This window comes from Dreissena polymorpha, chromosome 5 (genome assembly GCF_020536995.1).
Source record: "Dreissena polymorpha isolate Duluth1 chromosome 5, UMN_Dpol_1.0, whole genome shotgun sequence".
NCBI lineage: Eukaryota > Metazoa > Mollusca > Bivalvia > Myida > Dreissenidae > Dreissena > Dreissena polymorpha.
In genome coordinates, this window is record NC_068359.1 from 98906152 (window position 1) to 98922818 (window position 16667).

Consider the following 16667-nt stretch of genomic DNA (forward strand, 5'->3'; position numbering starts at 1 on the left):
ATTACTAGTTCTGGCTTCCAGAACTTTAAATGTCTCTTTTTATGATTTTTGACTGGCGCGACTTTATAGTTATGGACCAACCCCAATAGGAAAGTCAACCAGAAATTCCCGAAAAGTTTACAGATAACTAAGACCGGTCCAAAACAGCTTTTAAATGCAGTTATTGGCTCAAATCAACCACTTGATTGGAAAGATTGACATTTTTCACATTTAACTGATATATTCTTTCACAAAATACTATCTTAAACATTTAAAATTTATCTACACTGCAACTCCAATATATCACGGTCCGTTATATCGCGTTGTCCAATATATCGCGAATCGGCTATGGCTCCCAAAAATCTCTAAATAACATGCTTTAAAATCTGAAAATATGCTGAGATAAAATCCGTTTCAAAGTTGTATTTTACCCTTTTTTCACCCACCTTAATAGATTTCAGAAAACGAAAGTAATGTTTACAATTTCAGCAAAAAATGTCAAGGTCAATCTGAAAGTATCCAAATAAAAACTCATCACGTGACAAAGCGACAATGGCGTCAAAATTGTGAATTTCAGACTGATGATAGTTATTTTCATCTATTGTAAGATGAATTTGAAACATTTGAACCTTAAAATATTCCCAGATGCAGTAATTTATATTCATTCACCAATATATGTAGAAATGTATCCAAGAAAATGAACTTTCTTTGATTTATAGCGTGACATAAATATGTTACGACTCTGGTTGACTTTCGATACGGGGTTGGCTTCAGCGTACAGGTATAGTATATAAACTGTATGCTGAAGTTTCTTTGACTAAAACATTACGCACTTCTCGAAATTAAAATCAATTATCAACTTCTTTACTTACGTTCATTGTGTGACTAAGTTGATAATTCGCTAACGGCTTTTACTCAAATTGATTGAAATTGGCAGCAATCTTTAATCAGATGTAACTGTTTATTTAAGCCGATAAGATGTACGATTACACCATTGTTTTGTTTTCATACCAGTCATTTTCCTTTGTCTCGATGACCGGTTCTGACCGGTGTTAATGTAATGTAATGTATAAGGCGATGTATTGACGCACAGTCTACAGCTGAAAGAGTTTATTATCTGGGACGGCATTTGTCAGGAAAAAATCATTATTTTATCCGCTGAATTTGCTAAATTTTCGCCATTGGCAAATCTGGCGAACGGCAGCGGGAGCCCTGTAACGATTCAAAATCAGTTATTATCAGGATAAACATTCTGACCATATTTCATTAAGATCAGATGAAAACTATGACCTCTATTGTCTACACAAGGTTTTTCTATTATTTGACCTAATGACCTTGTTTTTGACCCCACATGACCCAAATACAATCCCAACCAAGATTTCATCAAGATAAACATTCTGACCAAATTTCATTAAGATTGGATGAAAACTGTGACCTCTATTGTCTACACAAATTTTTTCTATTATTTTACCTAGTGACCTAGTTTTTGACCCCAGATGACCCAAATACAATCCCAACCCAGATTTCATCAAGATAAACATTCTGACCAAATTTCATAAAGATTGGATGAAAACCGTGACCTCTATTGTCTACACAAGGTTTTTCTATTATTTGACCTAGTGACCTACATGTAGTTTTTGACCCCAGATGACCCAAATACAATCCCAACCCAGATTTCATCAAGATAACATTCTGACCAAATTTCATAAAGATTGGATGAAAACTGTGACCTCTATTGTCTATACAAGGTTTTTACAAGGTTTTTCTATTATTTGACCTAGTGTTTGACCCCAGATGACCCAAATACAATCCCAACCCAGATTTCATCAAGATAATCATTCTGACCAAATTTCATAAAGATTGGATGAAAACTGTGACCTCTATTGTCTACACAAGGTTTTTCTATTATTTGACCTAGTGACCTAGTTTTTGACCCCAGATGACCCAAATACAATCCCAACCCAGATTTCATCAAGATAAACATTCTGACCAAATATCATAAAGATTGGATGAAAACTGTGACCTCTACTGTCTACACAAACAAATTGTTGACGGACACACGCACGCACAACGGACGCCGGACATCACATGGTCACATTAGCTCACCATGTCACTTCGTGACAGGTGAGCTACAAAGGGCATTTAAGTCCTAGGAGGACCATTTCCTAGCAATATGCATATGTCCAAAGTATGAAGATATTGCTTGTATGGTGTGATCAAATTTGGATTAATATTTTCAGAGATCTCCAGCAGAAATGACACAAACAATTTAAAATCTCATATTATTAATAAATTGACAAAATCATTTGAGTTGCAGGATATGAAAATATGCGCATGTCCTCCATTTACATACCATTCATATCAAGTAGCTCATTTTTCTTTTTCACTTAGCGCAATCCTTTTTTCTATTTTTCATTACCTCATGCATGCCACATGTAATTTGTAAACCTAGCAAGGCCTATAAGGAATATATTAAACCTTTACCACGTACATGTAGATACATATTTTGACACATTTGCAGTCGCTCAGAAAGTTTAATGTAATTAAATACCTTTCTTACTAAATATTTTAGTTTTTAAGGCTTCATTTCCAACCCTTATATACTTATGAGCAGCAAACAGCATAAAACCTGAACAGATTGCGAGTTCTTGACTACTTGCAGGCTGTTCTGATTTTATGCTGTTTGCACATTTTCACTTTATTTCTGAGTGGGGAAGGGTTAAGTTACATTATGATTAATATTGCTTTAATAATTCATTCTTTAGTTATTAAACAAACAAAATGTTTCTATATTTGCTTGACCTTGAACCTACCCACCTAATACATGCCATCCAAAGCTAGATATGAGGAATTAATGTACGAAATGTCAAAAAATAACTCAATTTGTTATCTAGAAATTAAGTGGTATCAATGCTGCTGTTTTTATTAACAGTCACCTTGACCCCATGAATCTTATGAGCCATCCCAAGGAGGGGTGATCTTGGTACAATTTATCTGTAAATAAAGTTTGATGGAAATATCTATCTAACATTGATGAGCTATAAACCCTGACACATCATGTAAAAAGCTTCCATGTAAAATGTCAGAGGGAAAATGCCCTTATTAGTTAATAACTAGTATTGTAAAATATAATGTAATTGGTCATTTTAATATGGTAAATAAATATGAGAAGTTAGAATGTCTCATGTCATGTCTGAAAAACAGCTTACGTATAAGACAACATTTTTTTTCTGCCTACTTTGTATAAATTCAAAATTGAAAGTATAAAAAGGCCCTTAATTTTGAAGATTTCAAACTAGAGTTACCAAACTTGGTCTATGCAGTCATTATAATATTGGGCATTTATGTTTAAAGTTACAATGAAAACTCTCACGCCATTCCTGAGAGAATGGATTCGCGAAAAAAATGTAAGCTGTCTTCATGGTGTATATGGCGCATATCTAAATTTTAATGTGTAAAATGGCCCCTTATATTGACAAATTTCAAACAACAGTTACCAAACATTCAATGGGTCATTTTAATATTGGGAATTGTTTTCAGTTTAAATGAAATCCCTCAAGCCATTCCTGAAATACTAGCTAACTGTAAGACGTAAACATAGTTTGGACAATGTTGCGAGAAGAATAGCTTGCATTTTCTGTTTCTTGAAAAAGTTGACCTAAAAATCATTTGAAAAGTAAAATTAATAATCAACAGGCAATCACTTCTTGAAATTAATTGAGCGAACGATCTAATCAAATTGCATTTTCATTATATATATATGTATTTAGCATTCTTATTTGCATCTTTGAGATCTTTAGCAAAATGAAGTTGCGCATGCAGAATAACAGCGAGCAGGATGGAGAATACCAAGGGAATTTATTTTGCACCCAGGCAAACACAATCGAACAAAATCAGAATTATACCTAACAATCAACCACTAGTTCTGTCACCCGTCCATTTGCGGTGAATGAAATAACTATGCATGTTTTATAATTCAATTATTTTCTGTGTCTGATCCAAAACCAAGTGCTGCTAGAAAATTACTGCATATAAAGCAAACATTGAAGAGACTAAATTGTTAATGAAAGGAGTGTATTTTTCCTTTGACAGTTACGGAGCCTTTATAAGTAAATTTTTGAATACTCACAACCAATCTATAAGGACAATACTATATTAATATCTTAAACTTTATTGATGAAGCCATAATACATTACATAAATGAAATTGATTTTTCTTTATCTTTTGAAAAAAACATTTTACCAGATTGACAGAAACTTCATAGTGTCAGACCTAGGATATTACACGAGAAATGTTCAATTGATCGTCACAGAATGCATGATTGTCATAAATGTTTAACACGTTGGGCAACCTATCTACAAGGAGAAAACTAAATCAATATCTTAATCCTTGTTGGCAAAGCTATTAAAGCCATGAATTATTGCCATTGCTTTGTCCTTATATGAACAGAAAGTTGAGTTTGCTAGCATACCATAAGCACAATTTTGTCGCATAGATCAACCACAAATGCATTGTCATAAATATTAAACTTATTGTTGGACAAACTGTTTTGGACGTAGTGGTATTTTGTCATTTTCCTTGATCACAATTGCTATAAAATACAGGGTACTCACAGCCAGTCTATAAGGACTAAACTAGATGAATATCTTAAACTTTATTGATGGAGCCATAATACATTACATAAATGAAATTCATTGTTCTTTATCTTTTGAAAAAAACATTTTACCCGATGGACAGAAACATCATAGTGTCAGACCTAGGATATTACATGAGAAATGTTCAATTGATCTTCAAAGAATGCATGATTTTCATAAATGTTTAACACGTTGGGCAACCTATCTACAAGGAGGAAACTAAATCAATATCTTAAACCTTGTTGGCAAAGCTATTAAAGCCATGAATTTTTGCCATTGCTTTGTCCTTAAATGGAAAGAAACTTGATAGTTTGCTAGCATACCATAAGCAAAGTTTTGTCACATAGATCAACCACAAATGCATCATCATAAATATTTAACTTATTGTTGGACAAACTGTTTTGGACGTAGTGGTGTTTTGTCATTTTCCTTGATCACAATTGCTATAAAATACAGGGTACTCACAGCCAGTCTATAAGGACTAAACTAGATGAATATCTTAAACTTTATCGATGGAGCCATAATACATTACATAAATGAAATTCATTGTTCTTTATCTTTTGAAAAAAACATTTTACCCGATGGACAGAAACTTCATAGTGTCAGACCCAGGATATTACATGAGCAATGTTCAATTGATCTTCAAAGAATGCATGATTGTCATGAATGTTTAACACGTCTACAAGGAGAAAACTAAATCAATATCTAAAACCTTGTTGGCAAAGCTATTAAAGCCATGAATTATTGCCATTGCTTTGTCCTTAAATGGAAAGAAACTGGATACTTTGCTAGCATACCATAAGCAAAATTTTGTCGCAAAGATCAACCGCAAATGCATCGTCATAAATATTTAACTTATTGTGGGACAAACTGTTTTGGAAGTAGTGGTATTTTGTCATTTTCCTTTATCACAATTGCTATAAAATACAGGGTAGTGTTCCATCAAACATGAGCTATGGAAAAATGCTAGCAATGCTTACTTAAATTTTAATTTCTGAGTTTTTATTCACAATTTATACATTAAAAAGAATTCTCTGGATCTGGATGGTTGTTGAAGAAACAAATTCTGGCTTTTACTCGACGGTGTTTTACTTTTGAATATTATAGTAATATACAAGGTTATACAAATATTTATATTAACTCCAAATGAAATAATTACATTCAAACATGCGAGGCATTATTGTAGGCTACCATGTGAAGGAGGCACACGCTCAGTTTAGTCAGTATTCACACTGATCATCTGTTTTCTAGGCACTTAAACACTTCGCACACAATTTAGGAAAAGTCAACTAACCGATCAAGTTCTAACAGTAAAATGGAATTTACTGAACCCTTGAAAGAAAATAACAACTTATTTTAGCTTCAATGAACTATTTGTTATGCGTATTGCTTTTCTTTGCGGCCATCTTGAAAATGACGTCGTCCCTAATCTCGTGACAAAATGCGTTTTCCATTGATCAAGAGGCAACACACATTTATATACATTACCATTACCGGATCAGTAGCGTACTTTTTTTATTTTAACCTTAAAAAATATCACACAATGAAATGTTGAATTTTTTCCCGGAGGTTTAGCAGACAAAAATTTAAACACGCCCTGTTATGCCTATTAGTATTAATGGCTGTAGACTGACAAGATTTATTTCATCAACTCGAACATGTCTTTTTGGGATAGTTTTTTTTGCATGCGTTTCCAAATCGAATCATTTATAACTGATTTCTTACATAGAACTGAATCAATGTATGGTGTTAAATTCATTTCAAGATAAATCATTTCCACAGAAAGAGATATTACATTTACGGCCGGGAGGTACGGACTATACAATATGAAATATTGTTCGTCATTAATTCAAGGTGTTCAGGGCCTACGGAGGTCTCTGTTTGATGTCTGTTTTAGACTAAGATCTATCAATAACCCAGAGACGTAGAGAACACGTTATCTACGTCTCTGAATAACCATATTGATAGAATTTTGGTTTAAGATAACATGGGTAGTAGACCAATTGACGATTGACGTCACGCGCACCTTCAAAATGGGTCTCACTAAAACGCATGCGGAATCAAAGCGCTGAATGCACCGAATTTGTTCGCTATTGCATAATTTAAGACGCAACTCATTTTTCAAAATTAATCGCAAGTTTGAAATAAATATCAGCTATTCCAATTTATAAAGAGTGTGTCTTATTGCACGGGTCGAGATGTGTGTGCACTTTTTATCATCCTATTTATTTTATAGCTCTAGATAACTTAGACAAAATGACTACAACATGGCCCTTTCTTGACGTTCTGAAAGCATATAAGTATGATTATTTTCTCGAATGCGCATGCGTCGGGGACAGCTAGTCACGAAATTTCTCGTCAAAAACTCTTGTTTTAAATAACAACTGAATATATTTCTTATATCTAACATTGTGACAGGTAAACATGAGTGTCTGAAACACCTAGACATTGCCTAAGATGGTTTTATTACAAATTTCACTCGATTGGAGTGTTTGTTTCTGCCATCCGAATTCTTAAGCGTCCGAATTCTCATCAGCTCATGCAACATCCGGTTTAGTTGAGGACACTTCCTGTTTAGCTGTTGAGCATTTAAAAACGTAAAGTAAACATTCTATCCTTCTTTGCACACTTTCTATTTCATCTATTAACACTTCTCATTTGTTTGTGTAACATTTTGTGCCCGAGGGCTGCGGCACAGGTCAGAAGATAACGATCATCTGTGACTAACAAGCGTCTTTGTGTTTTGTCGTATCGTTGTTTTTCCTTCTATCAAAATGAATCTTCTTATGATACTCTAAATTGCTCAAATACTCTCAATTTACTTATCCAAATTAGTTAATGAACATCAAGAAACCAACAATTGGCACTCTGAGGTAGGCCTCCTAAAAACCAAATTTGTAAAAGTCCGGGCTATATCAGCAAGCCTTAGGTTGTTTATCCGCCTAAATAGGTTACTAGATAAACCAGTGAAATGCAAAACGACAATCACATACTTATTTATTCTCTTGATTAATCTGTCATCAGACGTGGAGACTAATCCTGGACCCCAAAGCGTCCCAGTACCTTTGTGGTTTCTGTAAACTTGAGGTCACCTGGTCTGATAAAGGTATACTATGTGAGAACTGCGACCAATGGTTTCATGCTGATTGTCAGGGCATCGGGGATGAGACATATAACCGCCTATCAGACTCTCAGCATATATGGGTCTGTACAAAATGTGGTCTGCCAAATTACTCATCTTCCTTGTCAGAATCCATTGACTCCCTGTCCGATACAAACAGCTTTATTGCTTTGGACTCAGATTATATTAATGAGTCCACTGGAATATCGCTGAGTGCCAGTGTCTCAAACTTAAATAAACAAACACCTAATTCGAAGAAACTAAAACCTCAAGCTACTTCAACACCAAAACAAAAATCTGATAACACTAGTAATATTAAATTAAACAAAAACAAGAAAACTGAAAGAATAACCATACTCAATACAAGAATATCAGTGAAACTGATGGATGCTCCCCGGTGATGCGCTTTGTCAATTTATGTGTTAATAACCACCTAAAAATCTATTATTAGCCTCGTTGACCTTCACCTTGACCCCAGTGACCTCAAACCTCATCAAAAGGTAGAGGTCTATGCAAGGTACCTACATGCCAAATATGATAGAGATTGGTAAAGTATTAAAGGCGCTATGAGAAACTGTAAAAAAATGTGACGGAAATCTATTATTAGCCTCGGTGACCTTGACCTTGAACCCAGTGACCTCAAACCTCATCAAAAGGTAGAGGTCCAGGCAAGGTATATACATGCCAAATATGAAAGAGATCGGTAAAGTATTGAAAGCGCTATGAGAAACTGTAACAAAAGTGTGACAGAAAATCTATTATTAGACTCGGTTACCTTGACCTTGAACCCAGTGACCTCAAACCTCATCAAAAGGTAGAGGTCCATGCAAGGTACCTACATGCCAAATATGAAAGAGATCGGTAAAGTATTGAAGGCGCTATGAGAAACTGTAAAAAAAGTGTGACAGAAAATCTATTATTAGCCTCGGTGACCTTGACCCCAGTGACCACACACGTCATCAAAAGGTAGAGGTCCATGCAAGGTACCTACATGCCAAATATGAAAGAGATCGGTAAAGTATTGAAGGCGCTATGAGAAACTGTAACAAAAGTGTGACGGAAAATCTATTATTATTAGCCTTGGTGACCTTGATCTTGAACCCAGTGACCTCAAACCTCATCAAAAGGTTGAGGTCCATGCAAGGTACCTACATGCCAAATATGTAAGAGATCGGTAAATTAGTGATAGCGCTATGAGAAACTGTAACAAAAGTGTGATGGAAAATCTATAATTAGCCTCGGTGACCTTGACCTTGACCCCAGTGACCTCAAATCTCATCAAAAGGTAGAGGTCCATGCAAGGTACCTTCATGCCAAATATGTAAGAGATCGGTAAAATAGTGAAGGCGCTATGAGAAACTGTAACAAAAGTGTGACGTACGGAAGGAAAAACTGGCAACTATATATGCTCCGTCGAAATTTTATTTCGGGGAGCATAATAAATTGTAGATCATTAAACAATAAAATCGCGGAATTTCACCAAGAAATTCATCAAACTAAGCCTGACATTATTGCTTGTACTGAAACCTGGCTAAAACCTGGAACTCTGACGTCGGAAATATTTCCAAAAGACTCTGACCATATGGTGGTTCGTGATGACCGTACGTCAGGCAAAGGCGGCGGGGTACTTCTAGCCATTTCACAAAGATTAATCTGTGAGGAACAGCCCGACCTCAAAACCGACTGTAATATCACATGGGCAAAAATCAGCATAAAAGGTCTGAAATCTATCTATGTATCATTCTTTTATAAACCACATAAAAATGATGAAATTAGTCTGCATAATCTCTGGTCCTCAAAATGATCCCACAAAATAGTATATTCTGGGTCCCGGGCGATTTTAATATGCCAGATTTTGATTGGTCCAATGAGTCTATTAAGGACTCGTGCAAATTCAAAAATACTTATGAAGATTTCCAAGAAAACATGACACTTTTTAATCTGGAACAAATGGTGAAAATGCCAACAAGAGGCAATAATGTTCTTGATTTACTTTTAACAAACCAACCAAGCAAGATTCATTCTACCAGACACTGCCTGGCCTCGGCTCGTCCGACCATGATATCGTATTCCGTGAGATAAATATGCCAATAGGACATCCTTACCAACCAATACGAAATGTAAAAGTCTGACTTAAATAGAAATTTTGAAGACAAATTCAAAACCCAGCCTGATTTAGATCCTAATGAACTCTGGCTCCAGTTTAAAGACATCATAGAAACTCTATCTAATAAATATATCCCAACAAAACAAAATACACCAAAAAGTGATCTCCCTTGGATCTCCAAAAATACCATTAGACTCGTTCATTAACGTGACAAATTGTACAAAAAAGTAAAAAATACTATCCGTACCAATAAAAGTTATGCAAAATTAAAAACTAAACTGACCGTAATTATAAAAGCATCAATACAAAAAAATACGTGAAAACTACTGGGAATATTTAGAATCTGTATTTTTACTGGTGATGCTGAAAACAACAAAATACAAAAAATTACTCATACATAAAACATTAACAAAATGAAAACTGTGGCATAGCCCCGTTAAAAAGTGATGAAATAACGTATACTGACGCCACACAAAAAGCTAACATTCTCAATAAACAATTCGAATCCGTGTTCTCCAAGCCTAAACCAATGAATCTTAGACACCAAACTGAAATACATCTAATACAATCTGGAATTCATCCAACTACTTCAAGTAAAATGGAAAACATAAACATTACGCTATCTGGTGTAGAAAAAATACTAATAAACTTAAATCCAAATAAGGCCTCTGGTCGAGACGAAATATCACCTCTCTTGAAAGAACTCCATCATGAAATAGCACCATATTTGACAAAAATCTTTTGTGCATCACTCGACACTGGCTCCGTCCCACTAGATTTGAGGCCTGCACAGGTTGCCCCAATATTTAAAAATGGTGCTAAGTGTAAAGCATGTAATTATCGGCCGATTTCGATCACTTGTATATCCTCAAAATTAATGGAACATATCATTGTATCAAACCTCATGAATTATTTTGACACTAACGATCTTCGTAGTCCATTCCAACACGGATTCCGTTCTAAACATAGCTGTGAAACACAATTAATCTCCTTCTCTCAAGAAATCTATGATAACCTAGAAGCTGGTAAACAAACTGATCTAATTGTAATGGACTTTAGTAAAGCTTTCGATAAAGTAGACCATAATCTCCTAGTATACAAACTTCTCAAACTTGGTGTTAATAGCAATACTACATCCTGGATTTCTTCTTTCTTAAAACATAAAACACAAACTGTAGTTGTTGAAGGTCATAAATCAAACTCAGCTCCAGTCATGTCAGGTGTACCCCAAGGGTCTGTGATGGGGCCCTGTTTATTTGTTATCTATATTAACGACCTTCCAGATTCCTTAAAAAGTAGGGCAAGAATCTTTGCAGATGATACAGTGGTCTACCTCACCATAAATAAAGAAATGACTGTAACATTGTTCAAAATGACTTACACAAATTAGAAAAATGGGAAGAAAACTGGTCTATGGAATTTAATCTTGATAAGTGTGAAGTGATAAGAACAACGAAAAAGACAATTAATTTCCCTTATAAACTTCATTATATAGAACTATAACAACAGATAAAGCAAAATACCTTGGCCTAACTATAAGCAATTATTTCAACTGGAAAACGCATATAAATAACATGACCACTGAAGCTACTAATTCACTAAAATTTATCAAAAAAAGTCAAAACAAATAATAAACAAATACAAGAAACAACGTACAAAACATATGTTAGACCGCAACTAGAATATTGTTCTTCAATTTGGCATCCATGGCAGAAAAAAAACTTAACTTATCAAGTAGAGAGAGTGCAAAGGTCAGCAGCCTGTTATGTGTTTAATGACTACCATTACACCAGTAGCGTTTCTCAGATGATAAAGACACTACATTGGCAAACTTCAGAACAGAGAAGAATAAACACATCCTTGATACTTCTCTACAAAATTGAAAATCATCTTATCTATGTAGACCACCAACATCTTACAATAACAAGAAATCTTAATTTCCTGGTACCCTTCTCTAGAACTACATACCATCAAAATTATTTTTTTCCCAAGGACAACCAGGGATTGAAATGGCCTTCCATACAACGTTAAGAGCAGCACCAGCCTCAGTCCGTTTACTGCAGGTGTGGCAACTGTCTCGAAATAATATTAGTATCTTGTTTTAGTTGTTCGTTAAGCGAACACTTATGTTGTTACTCAAAATTTCCAGTCGGTTCGGCTTATCTACGGAGAGCCTATTGCCTGCCACACATGCCGTATCCGCGCGAGAACGAGTTGTATAATTTATGCAAAAGGTTTGGGTTCTCCAATCATATTCATTCACAACTTGAAACATTATATGAATATCGTATTAAATGTAATAGTTTCGAACGGAGCTTATATAGAAAAAAATCAATAAACAATGATTGTATTATACCTGTCGCGAAAGAGATTGTTTATGAATGATTAAAATAGTCCACTTTCTGCTGCGTCTTCATGACGTAGTATTTTAGGTCAGCTCATTCATAATCTGAGGCTATTAATAGATGCGGCTGTCGATAAACAAGGGAAAGTCCAATTGCACGGCAATCTCCACGCAGAGTTGTCGTTCCTTGCTCTCACATACATCTCTGCGAAAGGCTCAGAATAGTCCACTTTCTGCTGCGTCTTAATGACGTAGTACAGGTCATTCATAATCTGAGGCTATTTATAGAATCGAGAAAACAACGCAACAGTATAAGGTTACGCTTGTTTATATTCTCAATTTATAAAACGTTAAACATGAGTTCAAGAATAACTTCAGGGAATACGATAGACAACAACAAAAATGCTTCATAATCGCAAAAACCGAATATAACAAACAATTAAATACAACACGAATGATCTGTTTCGTAACATCGTTCATGCTTCTACATTTATGGGAAACGTTCTTTTGTTCTCAACAGATAGCGGCGATCTTTTGTATTTACGGGTCCTAACAACGCATTAGTAGAAGGTTAAGCTTGTTTATATTCGCAGTTCTCAATTTATAAAACGTTGGCTATGAGTTCAACAATTACTACAGGGATACTATAGACAACCTCAAAAATGCTGTATAATCGATTAAACCGAAAATATAAGAAGAAATATCTTTTAAAAATGTAGTCGGCGTATACGCTGACTTTGAAATAAAGTTTGCAACTTACTTTTCTAAATAAATAAATAAAATGAAAACAAAAGTTTAACTATTGTGTTGTTTTGTCACTTGTAAGTTGCATATTCACCGCACGAAATGTGTGTTAGCATTGTCAAACCACACATTAGTGTAAGTAGATAAAAATAAACTACGGAGTGCACATCATATGTGTCCTCACATGCCTTATTATGAGTATATTTCTTCACTATCGAAATATATCTATGTTAATATTTGATTTTAACGCAGTTTTCGTTCGACACATTTAAATCACACGTATATAGGCGCGTCATGCGAAAATGGGTCTTATGCGTTTCGGCCAGTGTTTGTTATACCCAACATGTGCATTTGCACAGTAAGGTCAGAGGCGATGCTGTTCGCTATAAAATCATTCAATATGTTATGGTCTCATTATGTATCACCTGACCAGACTGAGAGATGCGCAGGCTGTGTTGGCAATATATATATATGATGGGCGCATATGGAATAAGACCCATTTTCGCATGACGAGGGTCATTTAAAATCTCATTGCGAATTGTAAATGGCACATTTTAGCACAATGCTTTTCGATACAAAATTGAATTCAAAATAGCAAACTTGTTAATAAGGGCAGCCTATCCAGGCGTTCAGGAACGATTTCCAGACGTGCCGACCAAGCTCGGCAAACATTGTGGTTGGATAATTAAACGATTTCCTCTTATCATGACAGTATACTGTTTTGGTAATGATTGTTTTCTCATCTTGAAAGCAAAACTGAAATTCTGCGAGATGGATTTTAACGCGTAATTGTAACTGGACCACAATCTGTGTCGTTTGAACATACAGAGAGTAGTCCTGAATTCTTTACACTGAACAGTGCTAGCCAAAGTTCAGAGGTTGTATCTCGAATCAGCCTATGACATATTCGAAAATATTCATGCGTGTTTGCTGGCGTTATGTAAAAGAAATTAAGATGAAAAGCTGAGTAAACGGCTACGCCGAAAGAGCGCATTAGTGCTCTATACCTATGTTTAGGTCAGAGTTGTTGACACCGTGTGAACTGCTCGGGTAACAAGTAATGCATAAACATACGGGTTTATATTCTGGTAATGAGAACTGAATATAAAGACAATTTGAAAGCACCATCATATTAAATGAAAATTGTTGGAATATTGAATACCTATCTCACTAAGAATAAAATTTCATGATGGAAATTCCCTGTATAAAACTTTTGATTTTTGACACCATATACAAATTAAAAATATACAATAAGATAATTGATGAGAATAAATGAATAAAATAAATCTGCGAGCAATACTTTTCACTCACCAATTAGGTAGTCATAAAGACAGCCCTGTTGACCCTAACTTTGTTGTTTATGCATTACTTGTGACCCTAGTAGTTCACATGGTGTCAAAAACTCTGACCTAAACATGGATATAGAGCACTAATGCGCTTTTTCGGCATAGCTGTTTTACCCACCTTTTCACCTTAAATGATTTTACATAACGCCAGCAGACACGCACGAATATATTCGAATATATCATAAGCTGATTCGAGATAAAACCTCTGAACTTTGGCTACATCACTGTGTCTGTGTTCAGCGCATTGTAAAGAATTCTGGACTACTCTCTGTATGTTTAAACGACACAAATTGTGGCCCAGTTACAATTACGCGTTAAAATCCATCTCGCAGAGTTTCAGGGTCATCGCAGAGTTTAAGGGTCAGTACTCGTTCACTAAATCGTTCGGGGAAAATATAATTGACTATCGATAAAAACAGTTTTGCTTTCAAGATGAGAAAACAAACATTACCGAAATAGTATAGTGTCACGATAAGAGGAACATCCAACCACAAATGTTTGCCGTACTCGGTCAGCACGTCTGGAAATCGTTCCTGAACGCCTGGATAGGCTGCCCTTATTTACAAGTTTGCTATTTTGAATTCAATTTTGTATCGAAAATCATTGTGCTAAAATGTGCCATTTACAATTCGCAATGAGATTTTTAATGACCCTCGTCATGCGAAAATGGGTTTTGTTCCATATGCACCCATCATATATATAGCCCACTCAGCCTGCGCATCTCTAAGTCAGGTCAGGAGATTTATAATGAGACCATAACATATTGAGTGATTTTATAGCGAACAGCATCGCCTCTGACCAGACTGCGCAAATACACAGGTTGGGCTTAAGATACGCTGGCCGAAACGCATAGGACCCATTTACGCATGACGCGGCTATAAAATTGTGATTCAAATGTGACGAAAGAAAACTGCGTGTAAATCTAATATTAACATACAATATATCGACGTACACTCATAATACACTCATAATAAGTCATGTGAGGACACATATGATGTGCACTCCCGTAGTATAATTTGTATCTACTTACACTTATGTGTGGCCTGCCAATGAAAACTCACATTTCAAGCGGTGAATATGCGACTAACAAGTGAAAAAAACACAATAGTTAAACTTTTGTTTTCCATTCAATTATTTAGAAACGTAAATTGCGAACTTTATTTCAAAGTCACCATTTACGCCGACTACCTTTTAAAAGATATTTGTTGTTATATTTAATTGTTTTTTATATTCGGTTTTAGCGATTACAAAGCATTTTTGTCATTGTCTATAGTATACCTGTAGTAATTGGTGAACTCACGTTCAACGTTTTATAACTTGAGAACTGTGAATATAAACAAACTTAACCTTCTACTATTGCGTTGTTAGCACCCGTGAATACAAAAGAACGCCGCTATCTGTTGAGAACAAAAGAACGTTTCCACGACATATCAACTTTAACCCCGTTGTTGAAGCATGCGCTATGAACGAGGTTACGCAAAATCCCACTATACTTGTTTATCAGCAGAAGTTTTATTTTCCCGTCTATAAATAGCCTCAGATAATTAATGACCTGTGCTGAGCAAAAATACTACGTCGATAAGACGCAGCAGATAGTGGACTATTTTAATAATTCATAAATAACTCATAAACATTCTCTTCCGCGACACATATAATACAAACATTTTTTATTGATTTGTTTCTATATTGGCCGTCAACTGACTTAAGGTGAAAATATAGGAAAAAATATAGGAATTTTTGCATCAAAATATAGGAGGTTTGGGCTTGTTTAGGGTTAAAATGTAGGAATTTTATGGTAAAAAGTAATGTTCTAGAGATATGTAGAGAACTTCTAACTTACTTGTTTTCCGTCAATAATCATTAAATTCATGTTTTACTTAAAAAAACAGTCCCTCATCTTCACCACCAAGGCAGATATGCTGATGCAGCAACACACTGTTGTCATCAATGTGGACACCTGAATTTTTATTTTTATTAAAATAGTTAACAATCAACAAAACACAAAACATTATTAAACATAGTTTTACAACCTTACATAAGAATGCAACATTACATTGATAATGAAATTATTGAATCCGAAAACACGAATCACATACATGTAGTATCATATCATGGTATAGAATATACATTCTGTATTTTATGCACATTAAAATTTCTATACACTCTTCAATCAAACATTTCAGAAAATGAAAAAACACCAAAACATCCTATATGATAAAATGTACATACAGAATATAAGATTTTTCTGGCAGCTTCTGCATATAAATATATTTGAAATTGAACAACAAAATAAATAATTGAACAAAATTGCACTGTGTTATTAATACCAATTGTAAAACAATCTAATCTCATGGGTATCAGACACACAATGGTAGATGCATACCTTAAAAAC

At 34.9% G+C, this 16667-nt stretch overlaps 1 protein-coding gene across 3 annotated transcripts in view; it reads right to left on the reverse strand.

The window, feature by feature from the left end:
* Nucleotides 1-16667, reverse strand: part of LOC127881057 (uncharacterized) — a 101013-nt gene that overhangs the window by 48998 nt on the left and 35348 nt on the right. The window contains exon 1 of one of the 3 annotated variants that reach the window (XM_052428656.1): nt 5908-5988. The exons of the other annotated variants lie outside the window; for them this stretch is intronic. The gene's annotated coding sequence lies outside the window, so the exon portion shown is untranslated. Of the gene's footprint in view, nt 1-5907; nt 5989-16667 lie in introns of those variants that run through there. 3 annotated transcript variants of the gene reach the window in all.